The 20196-nt window shown below is 36.4% G+C and overlaps 1 pseudogene across 1 annotated transcript; it reads right to left on the minus strand.

Moving 5' to 3' along the window:
- Positions 1–3451: 3451 nt before the first annotated feature.
- Positions 3452–19119, minus strand: LOC147872743 (uncharacterized; annotated as a pseudogene). Its single transcript, XR_015536817.1, has 6 exons — positions 18952–19119; positions 16329–16454; positions 13715–13994; positions 11912–12001; positions 10318–10488; positions 3452–4294 (listed from the first exon to the last, which is right to left on the minus strand). The product of XR_015536817.1 is annotated as an uncharacterized LOC147872743 (transcript).
- Positions 19120–20196: the final 1077 nt, after the last annotated feature.

Below are 20196 nucleotides of genomic sequence, written 5' to 3' on the forward strand. Positions count from 1 at the left end.
TCCAAGCACAGCATTCCGAAGGTGGGCTATTTATAATAAAGCCATTGCAACTTACACTCAAGTAACCTACGATTAGTAAGATTATTTTGAACTATCAGTAAAATATGCAACTGAAAATAACAAAAATGACAGTTGCTTAACACATCCAAAAATTAAATAACATTCCCCATACCAATGAAACAGTTATAAAATGTTTTGGAAGTAATAAACTGAATAAAATTGTTAAACCAAAAAGACGTCACTGCCACCGTTTCGCTTGTTTGATGCGAGGTTTTACTGCATTTACGCGCCGAGAGAGTTCACGTCATTCATCATGAGATGCTCATCATTGTATTACACAAGAGTGTGACTGCCCTTTGCCTCAAATGCACAGTATTCCAGTACAAAACAAATGTGCACGAGTTGTATTCATTTGCATTCTGACAGCAGAAAAAATCTTAATCATGATGGGGCAATAGTTACTTTAATCTGGGTATGCAATGATACTTCTGCAGGCTCTTCCGATAATAGGAAGACTTTGCAGTTGGGTTGTTGTTGTGAGCAGATGTGTTTGGGAAAGAGCTGTTAATAATGGGTTGCTACCTGGAGGACTACCAAGCCGGCGTGGGTACCTGGGCAGGGAGGACTTCATGGAGTTCTGTACAAGGACGAGACAGATTTGGACATGGTGGAAGTTACTTAGGGAATACGATTCTGTGTGCAGCGGCTTTAGCTGTGCTGTTGATAATCAGCGGTGTGGAGGCTGAGAACATTTTGCAAGTTTTGTGTAGTGTGTGCGACAGAAACCTAAAATCTGGAACTCAATGCGACACGTGTGGACGGTGGTTTCACAACAGTTGTGGAAACGTAAAGGCTCAAATGGTGGACAGCGGGGGGATTGCAATTTAATATTCCAGTAAACAATTAGAAATTCGAATGTTTAAAAAGAGAAGGCATGTTTAGTAGCCGAAAATCTTGATGAAGCAGTTAGAACCCTTGACAGTCCTGTGGTATGTGTTCCAACCGCTTTCACAATTAATAACCATTCATTGTGTATTTGTGGGTTTCGTATGATCTTATTGTTCTTGTTGTGCCTTATGTTTTTTGTGTCTCATTGTTTTGTTGTGTCTTATGTCTTTTTGTCTTACTGTTTTGTTGTGTCTCATTGTTATTGTTTTTGTTGTCTTATGTTTTTTTGTTATTGTTTTGTTCTGTCTCATTGTTCTGTTGTTATTGTTTTTGTTGTCTTATGTTTTTTTTTGTGTCTTATTGTTTTGTTCTGTCTCATTGTTCTGTTGTTTCTTATTGTTTTTGTTGTCTTATGTTTTGTTGTGTCTTATTGTAGGACCACTGCCACCGGGTAAAAACCCATTTGCAGTCAAATAAATAATAATAATAAAAAAATAATAAAAATAATGATTCTCAGGATAAACAGCGATCATTTTCTTAAATGGCATTAACCGATTGATCTTTGTAATGGTGAAGTGTAGTGTTTTCCTTGCGGTACGGACAGAATTCTTGAATTTCCCGCAGATACAATGCTCTAACTAAGGCGAACCCTTCGCCATTAGTACTAAAATCATTAGGAAAAGGCTAGCAGGGATGGGAAGAAGCAAATCAGTAGGGCCTGACAGCATTTCTGGGGAAATTCTAAAACTGGGTGGGGAAGTCATGATTCCATACCTTGCGCGATTATTGGACGTAACAATTAATAATGCCACTATACCAAGGGACTTGAAAAAAGCCATAGTGGTTCCTATTTACAAAGGAGGTGATCGATCAGTGGTCACAAATCTCAGACCGGTCAGTTTAACATCGGTGGTCTGCAAACAAATGGAACATGTTATAGCATCGTACCAGAGGAAAATCTGGGAGGAAAAGGATTGGTTATTCGAGGGTCAACATGGGTTCAGGCCGGGATATTCATGTGAAAGTCAAGTAATCACGGTTTGTCAGGATGTTGCAGACACACTGGATAACGGAGGAAGGTTAGACGCGATTATAATAGATTTTTCGAAGGGATTCGATTTAGTCCCTCACGATCGGCTGCTTACGAAAGTTGCGGCCTCGGGCGTGGACTCGAGGGTAGTGGTATGGGTAAGGGAATCCCTCTTGGGCCGAACGCAGAGAGTTAGAGTAGAAGGGCAATTATCAGAGGAAGTCATAGTAACGTCAGGTGAACCGCAAGGGAGTGTATTGGGTTCGCTTCTGTTCCTCGCGTACGTAAATGATATTTGGAGGAACATTGAATCGACTATTACACTTTTTGCAGACGACTGTATAATATATAGGAAAATTATAAATAGTAAAGATATAGAAAAGATGCAGATGGATCTAAACAGTCTGGGGGAGTGGGCGGTTGAAAATGATATGAAAATTAACCCAAGTAAAAGTAAGACAGTTAGTTTCACGAGAAGCCGGGCGAAGGAACCACTAAACTATTCGCTACGACCAACTAATTCCGGAAGTGAGCAGTTGTAAATACTTGGGAATACTCTTAAGCAGCGATTTAAGCTGGGCTGATCAAGTAAATTATATGGTGAAGAAAGCCTGGAAGGCATTTCATTTTACAATGCGTGTTCTCAAAAATGGAAATAGTAACACTAAAAGTCTAGCCTACACATCACTAGAGCGTATGGGGCAGCATGCTGGGATCCTTACAGGGAGGGGCAGATAAATGCGTTAGAACGGGTGCAAAAGAAAGCATGTAAATTTGCATATCATAGGAGCGATTCAAACTGGGTAACCCTGGCACAGCGTAGAAAGATAGCACGTATATGTGCTCTCTTCAAAGCGTACACGGGCATGGAAAGCTATAGGTGACAGATTGCAAAGGCCATGCTATCTGAGCAGGGTCGATCATATTCGGAAAATTAGGAGCAGAAAGCAAAGGTCATATATCGGAAAATATTCCTTTGTAAATAGGACCAACCAACTCTGGAACCGGCTACCTGCTGATGTTTTAGGGGCTCTCTCCTGTAAACCAAGTACTTTTAGGAAGAAGGTTAGAAAAGTGATAAATGAGGTGAAGTGAATGGAATACATGGGTGGGTGCAGTGAAGTGCGGTGAAGGGAGGTAAATCAGGGTGAAGGCTTCATAAGTGTAGTCAAGTTTAGAGAAGGTCCTGATGAAATGTGAGTGCATCAGTCATGACATATGTAATTCATTACTGTTACTGTCTTGTGTCCATTTGGTATTAATTTTTAAGTTATCTAAATTAGGTTATCTGTTGTGTTTAAATACTTGTGCCTTATGGTTTTGTAATCTTATGAGTTGTTTTATTTTGTGTGATGTGTGTTGTTCTGTTGTGTCTTATTGTAGGACCACTGCCACCAGGTAAAAACCCATTTGCAGTTAATAATAAATAATAATAATAATACATCACAAGAATATGCACACCCTTCACATGCATTGGATTATCCTATTAACGAATAGATTTAATGTCACTGAAATACAGTGTAGTCAATGAGATTATGCAGGTAAAAAATCATTTATTATATACATCACATAAATGTGGCTGCTATCTACCATGTATAAGCAGATGTTTCTTCAAAGAATCCTTACGAATGAATGATTTGTTACAATCATCACAAGAAAATGGCTTTTCTCAACTGTGCGTACGCTGATGTCTCTTCAGATTACCCTGTTGATTGAATGATATGTTACATACATCACAGGAAAATGGCCTTTCTCCACTGTGCGTACGCTGATGTATCTTCAGATTACCCTGTCGATTGAATGATATGTTACATACATCACAGGAAAATGGCCTTTCTCCACTGTGCGTACGCTGATGTGCCTTCAGATTACTCTGTCGATTGAATGATTTGTTACATTCATCACAGGAAAATGGCCTTTCTCCTCTGTGCGTACGCTGATGTGCCTTCAGATTACCCTGTTGATTGAATGATATGTTACATACATCACAGGAAAATGGCTTTCTCCTGTGTGCGTACGCTGATGTGCCTTCAGATTACTCTGTTGATTGAATGATTTGTTACATTCATCACAGGAAAATGGCCTTTCTCCACTGTGCATACGCTGATGTCTCTTCAGATTACCCTGTTGATTGAATGATATGTTACATACATCACAGGAAAATGGCCTTTCTCCTCTGTGCGTACGCTGATGTGCCTTCAGATTACTCTGTTGATTGAATGATTTGTTACATTCATCACAGGAAAATGGCCTTTCTCCACTGTGCGTACGCTGATGTGTCGTCAGATTACTCTGCTGAGTGAATGATTTGTTACATACATCACAGGAATACGGACGCTCACCATCATGTAACAAGTTCTGTTCATTCGGAGGACTCTAGCAAACAAATTGAAAAAAATATTAGGACAAATATTATTAGGAAGAAGAATGATACTGAAAACAAGATATAAGTAAGCTCAATAAATATTTCATTAAGAAAGTTATGTTCTTTACAGAACAAATTTATTTTCTCAGTGGGATAGCATTATATTTCCTATTTCATTTAGTTCCTGGCTACCTGTGACAAATACGTTAATTCACTTGCCAAGACTGTAAATTTCTACATAGCAAACAAACTGTTGACTGACAGCATGCAGCAATGCAAAAGAGTTACATATTCACATTCCATAACAGGATGTGCAATTTCAAGTTTGCTTCACCCAACCAGATTCACTGTTAGAAAAGCCGAATCAAATTGCTTAGTCTGATGGGGAGAGAAAAAAGAGAAATTAACCAATCTATTTGTTGGTATCTAAAGCACCGAAGAGCAAGGATACACAGATGTCCTCATAATAGTGACATAATTTTATCTTCAGATAAAAATCTTTCAAACAGTATAGTTAACCATTAACTGGGTTCAATCTATGGTACAGATAATACTGAAAGGAGAATCTGAAATAAATAAACCTCAAGTTCACTTACACCCAACTAAATCAACAATGATTTTCTATTACTACTTGCATCATCTACTTATTAACCTGTTCTAATCCTTGCATCTCTTTATCCTGAGAACAGAATCTCTTCTACACTGAACAGGTCCGCTTGGCAAACAAAAACAAATGCAACCATTCTGACACATTCACAGCAATTTGGCCTTTGTGAATGATGCCAGTGCCATCAGAGGTGTTTGGGGCAAGTGACCTCAGCTTGAGTAGGGTGCCTGGCCTCTGTTTGGATGGCTCAACTTAGAATTGCTCATTGTTGTTCCGTAGCAAGCTGGTGATTGTTCGCCACTACAACAAAGTCACTTTCACACGCAAAACCACATGTAGGCAACAATGTAAAGTACCAAATGTTGCCAATATGACACTGAAAAAAATTGAAGAATCTCTTCAAATAGAAAAATTCCCTAACATAAAGTCTATATTATGCGGGTCCCTAGTAACTACATCACAGAATGTCTTCTGGCTGTGGATTAAAGAGAAGACCTCATGATGTAGGGGTAACTATTTCATTCTAAATACATCCACGGAATTGAGATGATAAAGTAGCATCATATTGTGATAAAATATATTCGTTTAAATCTTGTCAGTCTAATCACAATAAAATTCTTATTAAATATTAAAATATTACGGCAATACTTCCAGATGGACATAACTCCTCCACTACTTCATTTCTGGCTGATACAAAAACAACAACAAAACGTTCACCCACACAAATCATGTTAAACACGACATACATATACAGAACAACTTTGAATACGATATTAAAATACAATAAAATCTGGAAGAAAACATCATTTTGATATCTGATAAACATCTGACTAAAAGTTGCATTTAAGAAATTATATTTAAGTTTATATAATTCATACACCTGAAGATAGTTCATTTGGAACTGAAACATGTCGTGTGAAAAGTGATGTTCTAATGTAAATCGAACATTTCGATAGAGAACATCATTTTAATATATTTTTAAATATTTAAATGTTAATTATAATAATATTTTAATATTTAATAGGAATTTTATTGGGATTAGACTGACAAGATTTAAACAAATATCCATGGAATTATTTGGGATCATCACTGAAGAATTTTATGTAATCAGTCAGCACTGATCAGACATTCCGCATCTTTCAGGTACTGGAGAAAAATCAGGAGTACAATGGAAGACATATCAGCTATTTATAGCCTTCAAGAAATCCTATGATTCAATTAGGAGGGAAGCATTATGCAAGTATAAGGTTCAGTTCATCATATACCTCCCCAGCAATAAATTACTTACCATACCATAATATCCAGTAGCTTATGAATATTACAATATAATGTAATATTGTGTATTAATATAATATTGCTATAGCAGGTAACTTCTCTTTTAAAAAAGACAAAAATATCAAAATATATGTTTAACTCATTTTTGTACATTTTTTCAAGTATTTATGAAGGTAGCTTTCTAAATAAATATAATAATATAGGCAAAATAAAGAATGATTGGATTTCGCAAGGATTAAAAATATCTTGCAAATGTAGGAGGAGTCATATCTACAGCAGGAACAGTTAACACCACAAAACAACAGCATTCTATATTAAGTACCGTAAAATCCTGAATGATCTTATAAAATAGGCTAAAAAGCAGTTTTACAGTAGAATAATAACAAAATCTGGCAATAAAATAAAAGAACATGGCACATAATAAAAAGGGAGAGAGGAAAGATACATTTAACTGAACTGTTAACTACTTCTTTGGCAGTATGTGAGGTTAAGTTACGTCATCATATGCACACTGGTCCCAGAAAAATCTGGCTTCAGGAAAGGTGCGTCGACTAAAGACGCAGCCTTCACACTAACAGACAACCAAAAAAATGGTGGTTAGAGGAATTTACTGTGATTTAGCAAAAGCTTCTGACTGTGTAAGTCATTAAATTTTGTTAACTAAATTACATTTTCATGGCATTCGAGGAATAGCTGCAAAATGGCTCATATCCTATTTAAGAGAGAGAACACAAAAGGTTTGAGCAAAATCACACAAAAAACTATCAATTTTTTAAAATTGGGAACACTTCTTAAACTTAACCTCCAATTATATTGTAAGGTACCATATGAGTTTCTACAGTGACAAACCCTGAATACCTGTTTGTTCATCTTTTTCCAGAGAGGCAGTTTTATGGCCAAAAAATGGATATATAAACAGCTCCACATTTATGGAGCAAGCATCGGATACATCATGATACCAACATGTACATGTACCTTGTAATAATCAGACACACATGGCTGTACACCAACATCATGCAACAAATAACAAAGATCTCTATAACTTTAGTAATTATTTCTGACAATGCAAATAAATAAATAATTACAGTTTCCCAGCCACATTGTGGGAGTGAATCACACAGGTAAATTGCACCAAATATGCCCTATAAATGACAGCTGAATCAATATCTTGTATTTTCATGGTGCTGAAGTTTTTCATCATGCAAGTGTTGCTCAAATGACTTTCACATTTCTCATAAGAACATGTAGATATGAATTTCATATACAGGTTTTGTAATGTATGGTTGAGTCAATGTACTGGGATATTAGCAGCACTTCTGACAACTGAAACATATTTTATGATGTACACAGAAATTTACCTGAATGTGCGAAGCAACAGCAAGACAGGCAAAGCAACGCATTCAGTGTGGTTCAGCAAACCAGAACACAAGCAAACACAAAATTATCAGAGACCGATAGCCTGTGTTGACATACATGGAGGACTTTCCATAGTGACAGTCTTTATCTATATACACTGCCTAATCAAACGTATCCGGACACCTACACGAAACTGTCCTCTAAGTGTCCCTCAGATTTACTGCCCAGTAGTGGACATTAATACGGAGTGGGCCCACCCTTGGCATTTATTACAGCTCTAACTCTGCGGGGGAGACTGCCTACCAGGTGTTGGAACGTCGCCGGGGGAATGGCCGACCATTCTTCCTGCAAGGCTGTAGCAAGCGTAGTTAGTGATGTGGGTCATTGGGGTCTGGCGCGCAGTCGCCTTTCTAGTTCATCCCAGAGGTGTTTAATAGGATTGAGATGGGGCTCTGGGCTGGCCAGTCCATTTCCGGAACCTTATTGTCCACAAACCACTCACGAACAGACCCTGCTTTATGACAGGGAGCATTGTCATGCTGAAACACACAGTTATCATCTCCGAACTGGTCTTCTACCGTAGACAACACGCAGCTGGTCAAAATGTCCTTATATCCTTCCGCCTTTAACGTGCTCCATAGTATTACGAGAGGACCAAGTCCCTTCCATTAGAAACACCCCAACACTGTCACCCCACCTCCGCCAAATTTCACTGTGGGCACTATACAGGCCGGCATGTAGCGTTCACCTAGAATTCGCCACACCTAAACCCTCCCATCGGACTGCCACATGGTATAGCGTGATTCATCACTCCAAATCACGCGTCTCCAGTCGTCCACAGCCCAGTGGCGGCGCTCTTTACACAACTGAACGCGGCGCTTAACGTTCACAGGCAACCAATAACCATAACACATTCAAAGTCACTGAGCTCCCTTGCTCCACCCATTCTGACGGTATTGCGTAGCACTGAACAACAACGAGCCCTCTGCCTCCTTTTATAGCAGCAGCGGCGGGCGTAGTGATATCTAGGCTCGAGTTTACGTTTACAGAGGGGTGTCCGGATACTTTTGATCAGGTAGCGTATATATAAGTAAAACTACAAACAGTGTCATGGTCTGTTAAAGGTACAAAGTCAGTAACTGATTACATATTAGATAATAAGAAAACAGGAACATTAATTAAAGATGTTCAGATGATTGGACGATATGACACATTACTTGAGATTTGAGTTTCTCAAAGCACATAGTATGAAGATGGTCGTCTTCCACATAATCTGACAGAACTTTGCTGAAGTTTCAGAGGTGCTTGCTGCCTCTGTCATTGGGGTAAAGACTCAGCACCCTGATGAAGTTATATTATTCTAGTTTACAATATAACAGTGTGATTGTATGAATGACAGTTTTATGCTCGACAGCTTACGGAACCTTAAGGTTCATCACCGAATTAACCAAAGCCCTCCACGAGTCCCTGTCCTGGGACAAAAAAAAATTCAGTCTCCTTCAACTCCTATCTCCGACAGATCCCACCTGAAATTATTCTCCCATCTACGTCTAGGTCTCCCCAGCAGTCTCATCCCCTCAGGCTTCCCGAACAATACCCGGTGAACATACCATGCACCATCCATGTGTGCCATATGCCCCACCTATCTCATGCTACTTGACTTAATCACCCTGATAATACTGGGGGTGTAGTAAAAATTTTTAAGCTCATTTTTATGCAATTTTCTCCATACCCCCATCGTCTTCTCTCCTAGGCCCAAATATCCTCCTCAACACCCTATTCTCAAACACCTGCAATCTATGCTCCTCCCTCAGAATGAGAGACCATGTTTTGCACCCATACAAAACATACATATAAAAATCACCTGCCAGTGACATGGTAACAAGTTTAATTAAAAATCGCTTATATCGGAAGATTCAGGAGGATCTGAGGGACGCACATCTGTTCAGCATTCAGTAATAACCCTAATTATGAATCATGTGAAGGAAGAACTTTCAGACAGTAATCCAGAGATTCAGCTTATCTTTTCCTTTAAATAATAAGTTACGCGCACTTAGACCTATGTGTGTCGTTTACTGGAGAAGACCTCATTTCATCCAAACTGCCGATAAACTAAAACTGTCAGTAAATCACAATGAATTACCCAAAGACAGGAATACTGACAAAGCATTTTACATTTGATGCTGTCTAACAATTGATGTAGCATTTCCCCCCCTAAATACCTACCATATAAATCAAGTGTGTCTTACATTGATGCAGTCTTAAAATCAAGGCAATATAATATTCCAGAAATTTAACAATGTCCAACATAGTCATATAACAAATCAAATAATACTATAATTTCAGAGGGTCATCTATTATCCTGTTAAAGGTCCTTAATGAAAAATGGCAGGTCTATGCCACTGTAGTGATACATGCTGCAACAAGGTTAAAGAAAGAAAGGGGGAAAAAAGACAGCAGGAGAAAACCTTCAAACATTCACAGATCCACAAAAATGTGCATAGAATTCAATGGGAATTAATAGCATCAAAGAAGGCTTACTGGAACGTGTCGACAAACTATCAAAGGCTTGTGTGGCTACACCTGTTCTTGTATTTCTCAATACTTAATACCACACGTATTAAAGTATATAAATCATAAAACAGAAGTGATATTCCACAAACAGCAGGCAACAAATACAATTCCCTTGCACTAGTTTGCAACAGACACTTCAAAATATATTCAGCAGAGCAGAATTGCTTCATGTGGACAGACAAATGGAGATGCAATGTGTCTAATGATGGTCACACAACTCACCTCATGCTCCGCCTTTATTACTGGAAATGGTATCATGACAGGATGCTCCTCCACTTTCACACCTCCGTCATCCTCAACTTTGATATTGGTGCCTTGATTGTCATCATTACAATTCTCGAGTTTCGTTTCACCATAAGAATCAGGTACAACTTTCTGTAAATTGATGGAGTCCTGTAAAATAACCATACTCATTATCAAGTGTGACTGTGTTCTCTCACTGCATGAAATGGAATAATTATGAATACAATTGTACTGAATCAAACTAACAGCAGCTGCGGAACATCTTTAAAGGAGCCTGACGATGGTGCATTTTATTTACTATTGCTGTTTTTCTTGACATGATCCATCACTTGATATTTTGAAACAAGATCACTACGATCTGGGAAATAGATTTGGTCTGGTCCCATACAAGGGACTAATCCCAAAGGATTAATAAGACTCTTCTATGGGACAAATCAAAATAGGTATTTTCACCTTAACACAAGAGCAGATCCAGCTCTCAAAATATAGCGGATCTGTTTTAGAATATCAAACTATGGACGAAGTCCAGAAAAACACCAACATGCAATCATAGTAGCTGTTTCATAAAGATTTTCTTTCTTATAACTATCAAAACCATTACTATGAAAAGGATTTTTCAAATACAAATATCACTTCAATAGTATTGTCTCCATGTAATATGAAATCAAAGACATCCGCATCAGTTTACTTGGCATGTTCATGCCAAAGCAGTGACAATGGCTCAGCTCATTGTCGCTTGGTTTTTGTAATGAGACAGTAAAGCACATATTAAGTGGTCATAAAATTTTTTGTTACAGGCATTTATTCCATACTTACATGTACACACTACTAATAAAGTGCACACAATAATGAAATTACATTTTGTATCAATTGGACAGAAATACCGAGCAGAGTATCACATTAACGCTCCTCCTTCCTGGCCAACTTTTATATAGGAAGTCAAGTTAACCTCTTAAATATTTTATTCAATCAAAGCTGTGCCAAAATGACAGAGCAAAGGGGAATAGTTGGGTCTACAGAAACAAAGTCAAAAACAAAGCACAAAATGTTATGATACAATTTGCTTCTTCATTAAGTCTCCATGGCTGCAAATTTATCTCCTGATTAAAGTTTAATATTAGATACTCAATGTTATCTTCCCATATGGAAAGAGTTAATCATGCTTAACAGAAATGACAACACTGTTCTAATATATCAGTACAATTTGTATCAAGACACAAAAGAAATAAAAGATAATCTTAAAACATTCATAGTTCCTGTGAATTGTATAGCAGGCAGTATTTTGAATACAAAGCCCACAAATTATACAAGATTTATGGGCCACATTTGTCTAAAATATTTCTCAGTTTGGTCAATGTTTAGTTTCACATGTTTTAAAACTGATGCAACAGAAAGTTTAAAATGGTATTTCATTAACACTGAGCAACAAAATTCAGCCCTCTGGCACCATTTTCCAAAGGACACTTCAAAATCCATTCACCTGACTGAAATTGCTTCATGTGGAGATGGAGGAGAGACACACAATGGGTAATCCTACATATTTCTTAAAAGTTCATAAAAATGTGAAACTCACCTCATGTTCAGACTTTATTATTGGAAGTTTTGTTATAGGATCCTCCTCTTCTTGTGTATCAGCAAATTCCTCAACTTTTATATTCATCGTCTGCGAAAGAAGACGTTACACATGTCTCATTCTATGAACCAGGTACAACTTTCAGTAAAATGAAGTTATGCAAAACCACCATACCTGATGCTGATCATGACCACGTTTTGTCCACTTACAATTTCCATGTAAAATGTAATAATAACGCAATAAGACATGCTTGCAAAATAAAGGGCTAGCGCAAGGATCGATAACCTTTCTAACTTGGAGGAGCTGATAATTATAGCAAGCATCATAAAAGAGTGTCTATATATATCTGGACTGAAAGAATTAGATTACAACTGTGGTAATGCATGTGCTGTACGAACAGCCTCAAGAACAATTGAACAAATTAAACGTAAAATGGAATGTTTAATTTATTTACTGAACTAAGTCTGCTGAACAGACTAGTTCTCAGGCAGTCAAGAAATTAGCCGCATATACGGAACCCAAAGGTTTACAGAGTGAATTCAAAGAGCCTGCCACTGGTTGCTATCCTTAGCCACAAGGATCCAGCCCTTGTGATTATATCCTACTTCTTTAAGAACTATTTTAATATTATTCTCCAATCTATGTCTTCATCCACAAAGGGGTCTTATCTATTCAGGTATTTGAACTGAATTCTTGTATTCATTTCTAATGTTTACATTCCCCACACATCCTCCTTGATTTGATAATCATGATAATTAATATTTGATGTAGACAAATGATTAAGAAGCTCCACATTAAGCGTCTTCTCCAGGCCCCATTATTTCCCTCATTGTTCCAAATATTGTGCTCTGTACCCAACTGTCAAAAAGCATCAACGAATGGTCTTCCCTTAACCCTTCACAGCTGAAGTCGTTTAAATATCATTAAATAATTCAGTCAATACCTGCCTCAGAGGAAACACCACACATTTGCATTACAAGATCAATTAACTAACACATACTGGAAGCCATCTCTAGTAAGTATGACTGTACATCAAACATGTCGTCATTCTACAGAGCACAAAACAGCGACAATTGCCTGTTCAATCAAGTTAACAAAAATACCCATTATAAAATTAAGAATGAAAGTAAGAAATTAAATTCCACTTGGCAAATAACCAAAAAAATTAGCATAATACAAATATAATATGGAACAAATTTAACAATAGTAAATACAAAACATCAACATAAAAACAACATAATAGCACAAATAAACAAACAAAGGACATAAGGAGAAATGGACCACATATGTATACACATGGAAATAAACCTGGCATATAACAAAATTTAAAAAATACTGATAAAAATAGCTTTCCAAACCACTGATACCTTTAAAAAACACCAAATACCACAATCACAAAAAAATTGAAGATGGAGGTGCAAATAAACTAAACTGTAGAGACTGCACACTAATTATATAGCACAAAGAGATCACACACTTCAAAAGAGGTTTAAAGAACATGTATGTTCAAAATCAAGCAATAGAGATCATCAGGTAATGCACACCATATTCCAAATACAGGAGAATCCTATGGCCCCACAGAGGATTCTTGGAAATAATAAAAACACACAGTAAAGAAAGATGTTTAAACTATTAGAGAAACAGCATATATACTGTACCCAAAACCAAACCAACAGCTGAACGATATCCATACAGTCATAACCTGATGTTTGACGCACTATACAAGCAATATTACCAACAGCACACATCCTCCCCCTTAATGAGTGGAGTTTGAAAAGTAATGCGACTACTCGCATTACTCACCATCTGAGGATTCCTGAGGCTTTGGCACTTTCTCTGCCAAAGTTTACAGCCTTCACGTGCTATACATTTTTTGCAACTTCTCACCAACTTCTCAAACATGTGCAGCAGCACATTTCCAGACATCTTGCATAGGACAGCAGCAGTAGCTTGTTTAACTTCAGTGTCATGTTCAAGCGCTGGAAATGCTCAAAAATCAAATGGAGCAAGGTCTGACTATAGGGTGGGTGTCCTACTTGTGGTCCATCGATGTCTGGTACTGCCTCCGTCACCACATGCAGGGCTGTGGAGTCAGCATAAAAACCTTCGGCTCTGGCTCCTTCATAAAAGCTCAATATGTATTAATATTGGCAAACCTACTAAAATGGTAAAGGGTACCACAAGAGATTTCATCACCACCACGTGGATCATCAGGCTACTTTTTAGAATTATAACCTATATTTAAATACATGACTAATGGTTATTGCAGAAATCGGTTGCATTCTTAAGGTGCCAGAGCCAACGTTACAAAGCATTATTCCCACACCATGTGCCTCAATGGGTCGTTGAATCTCACTAAGCGTGAGGCTGCTGGCGGCTCACACGGTAGCGAAAGTGTTCTTAAGAGTTTATAAGGAGGTAGGAGTCGGTACATTTTTACCGACCCCGCAGCCCTGGCCACATGTGCAATATGTGGTCGTGCATTCTCTTGAAGCAGACACCACCTTTTCTTCTAGAACTCTGATCCCTCCTTTCTGAATTGCATTCCCCATTTGAATTTAAAGTGTATTTGCATAGTAAACACCATTCAGTTAGCTTCTGAGGTAGCCAGTGCTGAAGAATAATGCCTTTTGGGTCAAAATACAATATCAGCATCACTTTTCCAGATGATAGTGCTTGGTATCATGCATCAGGCGCCATCAAGCACCCTTTGTTTCCATTTTTAAAACGTTTCAACACCTGAAACATTGTAGCTCGGTTCATTGTTTCTGTTCCATACACATTCTGTAACACCTTTAACGTCTCTTCGCCGCTTTTTCTGAGCTTCACACAAAATTCTATTGCACATCTCTGCCTTAAAACATGAAATGTCATTCTGCTCCACCATTGCAAAACATGTTTCTTGTACAAGAGCTATTACAAACACACACGCCTTGGAAAATGATATCTGTATTAATAGCTAAACACACTTGAGGAAACAAAACAGAACATGTGCCATCTCAATCAAGGCCACTAAAGATGAGCAGTGTTGCCAATCTCAACACTCTTCTAAATCCCCTTGTACATAGATCATATAGAATGACATTATACCATGATACACAGTGCAGTACACTCCTCCACAACAGACGACATATGAAAGCCACAAGACCAACTGTAAGTCTTAATGCACCACATCAGTCTTAAATATATACACAACTATATGAAATATTATTTATTACACATCTTTGCTGATCTTATTTACTCCACAGACATCTAATATCACAGAAGATCGTATCAACAGAACACACAGCAAGAAGCAAGATACCAAAATGCAGTAAACATATCTACATAGGAGGAACTGCGCCAACCCAACATCATACGAGCATCCAGCCTTAACAGGAAAACACGACAAAGCATCGGAAGTTTGGAGATCAGTGGACACTAACAGTAACAGAAATGTAATATGAATATGGAATTGGAAATATATTTTTCATTTATACTAACTGTTGCATGTAACCTTTTTAACTAATTTTAACAAGTGACTGTGGTGTTGTAGTAATTCAGTGTATATAGGGACATATATTATAACCCAATAACACAATTTATGGTAAATAGGGCATTTCAGCCTACATATTATCATTTAAATATTGCACTGAACACGCTGAAGTATATCATAAAAAACAAACTACCACTTTAATGACATTACAGTGTACATTACCAAATAGTTTGTGAGAACAGACACGTTTACTTTAGCTTATGCTCTTAAAGTAACGAAAGATAGAATAAAATGGGCAGGGTTGTAATTTATAACAAAATCTTCACACCAAAATACAAGATTCTGTCAAAGCAGATTTATCGTAAGATTTGTAAGTGGAAAAATAAAATGAAAACAAATCTGAACAAAAAATAAAACAAATTAAACGAATAATGGAAAGAAATTCTTACTCGTAAAAATTTCCAGATAAGCACACACATGCATAAGTGTGTTCGCACATGCACACACGCTTTCAAACAAGATACAAATATGAACAAATGCATTATATTTAATTTGTAAGATCTTTGACTGTTTAGTATTTATTTACAATTACTGGGTCACAGATCTTCTACAGGCCTGAAAAAGGTGTCTATGTTATTTTGTATTACAAATTAAGATAATGAATATATATATATATATATATATATATATATATATATATATATATATATATATATATATATATATGTATGTATGTACACTACCCAATTCAGACTGCAATTTGCTATTATTCTTACAACCCTTGAGCACTACAGGAGCAAATCAGAGTTAGAATAAAAGGTACAGTAATGTTCTTCTTTATAACTGTTTCACAGATAATAACAACTCATACACTAAAAACAAACACTCAGGCAATTGTATAAATGGACAGAAAGAAAAAGCTCATCTGAATGGAAGGCTTACCTCAGTTTCATCTTTCTTTATTGAAGTTCGTGATTGTACATGAACCTCATCAGGTACCACGCCCATGGAATTTTTTTCACTTTGAACATCAACATCATTTTCCATTTTGATTATACCCATTTTCTGCTGTAAAATTAAAATTAAATCATGAAATTTTGGCAGATATCTCAAAAATCGAGGGAAAGAGTTGTACTCTGAATAATGCATATGAGCAATATTGTAGTAATATGACGATGTTCATGCATGCCTGTCATTACAGCTAAACAAAAAAATATACGTAATTTAAATTCACACAGTGTGTGGAATGTCCAGAATTCAATACAGATTTCAATCATAGTATATGTTGAAGGATATAAAACTATGTTAGGTATGTACACATTTCTGTACTCAGCACATGGAAAGGCAGAGTTATTTCTTGAAAAAATACATTTTACATTCACAGGAAAAGAATTTGAACAAGTTGTTCAGTTTGTATGACCTGGAAAGTGGGTGTTGATTCTAAATTATATCTGGGTCCTGTGTTTTAAATTCCCTTCCAGCCTGTGTTTATCCTGCTTCCAAGAAAATCATTGCTTTACATATTAGTTTGGGCAGTTTCCCCACTTCCATATGTATATTACTATTGTATTCATTTTTAAGTATATCAATTTCCTTTGACCGTTGCCTAATGATTACAAAAATTGTATAATCCAATCTTGAACCACACTAAAATCTGTACTGGCAGCTTAACTAATGGGCATACTGTGTAATGTATCATGGCTTAAATTGTTATCCATACCTCCTTATAAATACAAATTAATTGTATCTTCTTAAAGTTATGTGGTCTTATTCTTACAAGTGATCCCCCTTTTGTTTGTACTGTTGCTGATAGTAGCTGAGTGGGAAGAAATGGTAAAATTGGTCGTGTTGGGGGTGTTCAATAGCAACCCCATGTCCATTACACTTCATATAACATACCTTATAATACCTTCTAATAACAGGCTAATCACTTTAAAATTGGTGAAAGAATAATTTCAGAACAAATATTTTATCATAATATGAAGTTCAACTGAAATTAAGTTGAAGACAATGGTAATAAAGAATAGAAAATATACTAGACCAAATAAAAGAGCTGATTTTGAATTTTAAAAATTATGCACTACACAGAACACTTCAAGCTGCTCCTGCATCATTGCTCTAGATGAAGAATCATTCAAAGATAATCTACTCCAGAATTACAGAATTCAAGTAATTTCAAAATTTCATATATAATGCCTATTTCTGTTAATACACTCTTTGATTTTATGTGTTATACATAAGTATTAATAATGTATCAGATTGTATTTTTGCATCATATTGTGGTTATACCTGAACATTTGCTCATTTCTGCTTTAACACAACAGTTGTTAACAAATAAAATAATGTGAAATATTTGAAGTGAAGGGCACGTAACGAATTTCAACCTCCTGATTTACATATCTCAAGAACCAAACAATATTGTGCACATACTAAAAAGAATAAATAAAAAAATGGAATTTTATGAAACTGAGATTACATGTAATGCACATTCGCATTCCCCATATCCAGTCAAAATTACTTATGTTCTTCACTTTGGGTGAGAAACCAGGTTTCACACCCACACAAAATATTAAGAAAAGACATTGTTGTTACAAATCCCAATATTTGCTGATATACTGCACTGACATTAATAACTTTGGTATCATAGAACATGTAAGAGGTTAGAGTATTCTGATCAATTAGGTGGGACATTCAGCAAGCATTAATAAGGAAGCTGCGTACACTAGTGACCAGTGTGTGATTTGTATGAAACAGTTTGTTTTATCAAACTGGAAGTGCTGTATGATGCAGCACAATTTTAGAGTGAGACTGCAGAGAAGGTCCAAAAAAGATCAACAATTTAAATGTGTGTGAAAAAGATTGAACATACAAGTTCTGGGTTGGCAGAAAGATGTTTATGAGGATACCAGAAAACACTGCATGAATACAGACAGCACTTATGCGTAGCCAAGGAAAATCTGTAAAATGGCTACCACAAGAGCTTGGTTAAAAGGCTTAAAAATCAACCATTTTAACCATAATAAGAAGACTTAGAAATATTTGCTTATAAAATTCAGATCCAACAAGCAGTGACGGATGTTGACGAAGTTCGCTAAGTCATCTTTTGTGATTCATCTCATTAATATTTAGAAGAGCAAACACTTATTCAACACATGTTGTTCTCTGAAGCTCAGTTTCACATAAATTGAAATATCAATAAATAGAATATGCATATCAGAGGCGCTGATGATCCCCATGCTTGGCGTCTGAAAGATGCAGTGTAGGACGCTATTTCATTACAAGGAAACATTTTCGCAACAAGATAGGGCAAGACTACATATGACAAATGTGATTTTAGACATATTGAATGAACATTCTCATGATATGGTCAACTCTGACAGATATCCTCGATGATTTGAACTTGGATAAACCTGTCCAAAGTACTCACCACAAGTGAATCTCTAATTATTTTCTTCAGGATTCCAGAAGGGCGGAAAAAATTAGTTCTCAGACTGATATCACACCCACTGCGTTATCGGAATATTACATTAAGAATAAATTAGTTAATAATGCAACAAATACATACTTAAACAAAATCCAAGTATTTCTTCTCCATGGTTTTCCAAGTCACTACTTTACTCTACTTTCTGAAGAAATTCAATGTAGTTCCTGCAACGGAAACACAATTTCCTCAGAGGCCGCCTCGGAAAGGATGAGACACATGCGTGACAAGAAGTCATACACTCTATGAGGTTGTAAAACAGGATGGCCAACTAGAAAAAAACAATTCATTACACATGTTAAAAACATATTTTTTCACGCAATGTCCATTGGTAACCAAGTCTGACGCAAACTACATCTGAATAGTATGTCATTTTCTTCGCTACATGAACGGGTTACGTGCTTGAACATTTATTTGTTGCTGTTGTATTTTGGTAATCGACAGTAACAGCCTCTTCGTAGTGGGAACGAATGTGCACGGCTTGTAATTAGTAATGATAAAAATCAAATAACTGGTGAATAATTCACAAATTATAAACCATTTTAGTGTCGAAAAAAACTGTTTTTTTAATTAACAAGGGAATCTTGAGAAAGTATTAATATAATTTTTCGAATTAAGCATTGTTAAGAAATAACACAGTAAATTAGCAAGTTATAAAATGTATTTATTATAGATTAATGAGACGGACTGCATGGGCCATTTATTACAGCCATAAATATTAGCATTTAATACATTTTTAGTTAGTTTAGTTTTTAATTTAATAAGTATATACCGAAATAACTGTAATGAAGAAGGCTTTAGTTAGAAGATTCATGAAATCCCCAACAACAAGTTTCTCAAGTTTTGGTAACTTTTTTTTAAATTTCTTCAGTAGCTTCTAATCTCAGAATGATTATAAACCTATTCCCCGTGTCAGTAACTACGAATCGTTTGAGAAAACATGGACTCTGGGTACACTTCTTCAGGTAAGAAAGACTAACGATTTTGGCATGTTTCCTCTGCTATAATTTTCTGATTTTAAATTTGTAAATACTAACTTTGCTGTCTTATAAATAGCAATTATTGAAAAGGTTTAATATCTAGGCTCATCTTTTGGACATTTTGGGTTGTTCCACAAATTTGAGCAAATGCCTTCAGTACAAAAGTTGATCAGAATTAGTCCATTGGTTTTCAACTCTGGAAATGATAGCGGAAGTGAACTTTGTGGTCCATTTATCTCTACTTCTTCTGCTATTAACATTCTTGCATCAATGAATGTCTACTTGGCAATTTATGTTCTACATATTGCATGAGAAACAATTATGATGCTGTAAAATATCCATTATATTT

This window comes from Zootermopsis nevadensis, unplaced genomic scaffold (assembly GCF_977971745.1).
Source record: "Zootermopsis nevadensis isolate Lab colony 2312 unplaced genomic scaffold, Znev_1.0 Znev_ptg000024l, whole genome shotgun sequence".
Taxonomy (NCBI): Eukaryota; Metazoa; Arthropoda; class Insecta; order Blattodea; family Termopsidae; genus Zootermopsis; species Zootermopsis nevadensis.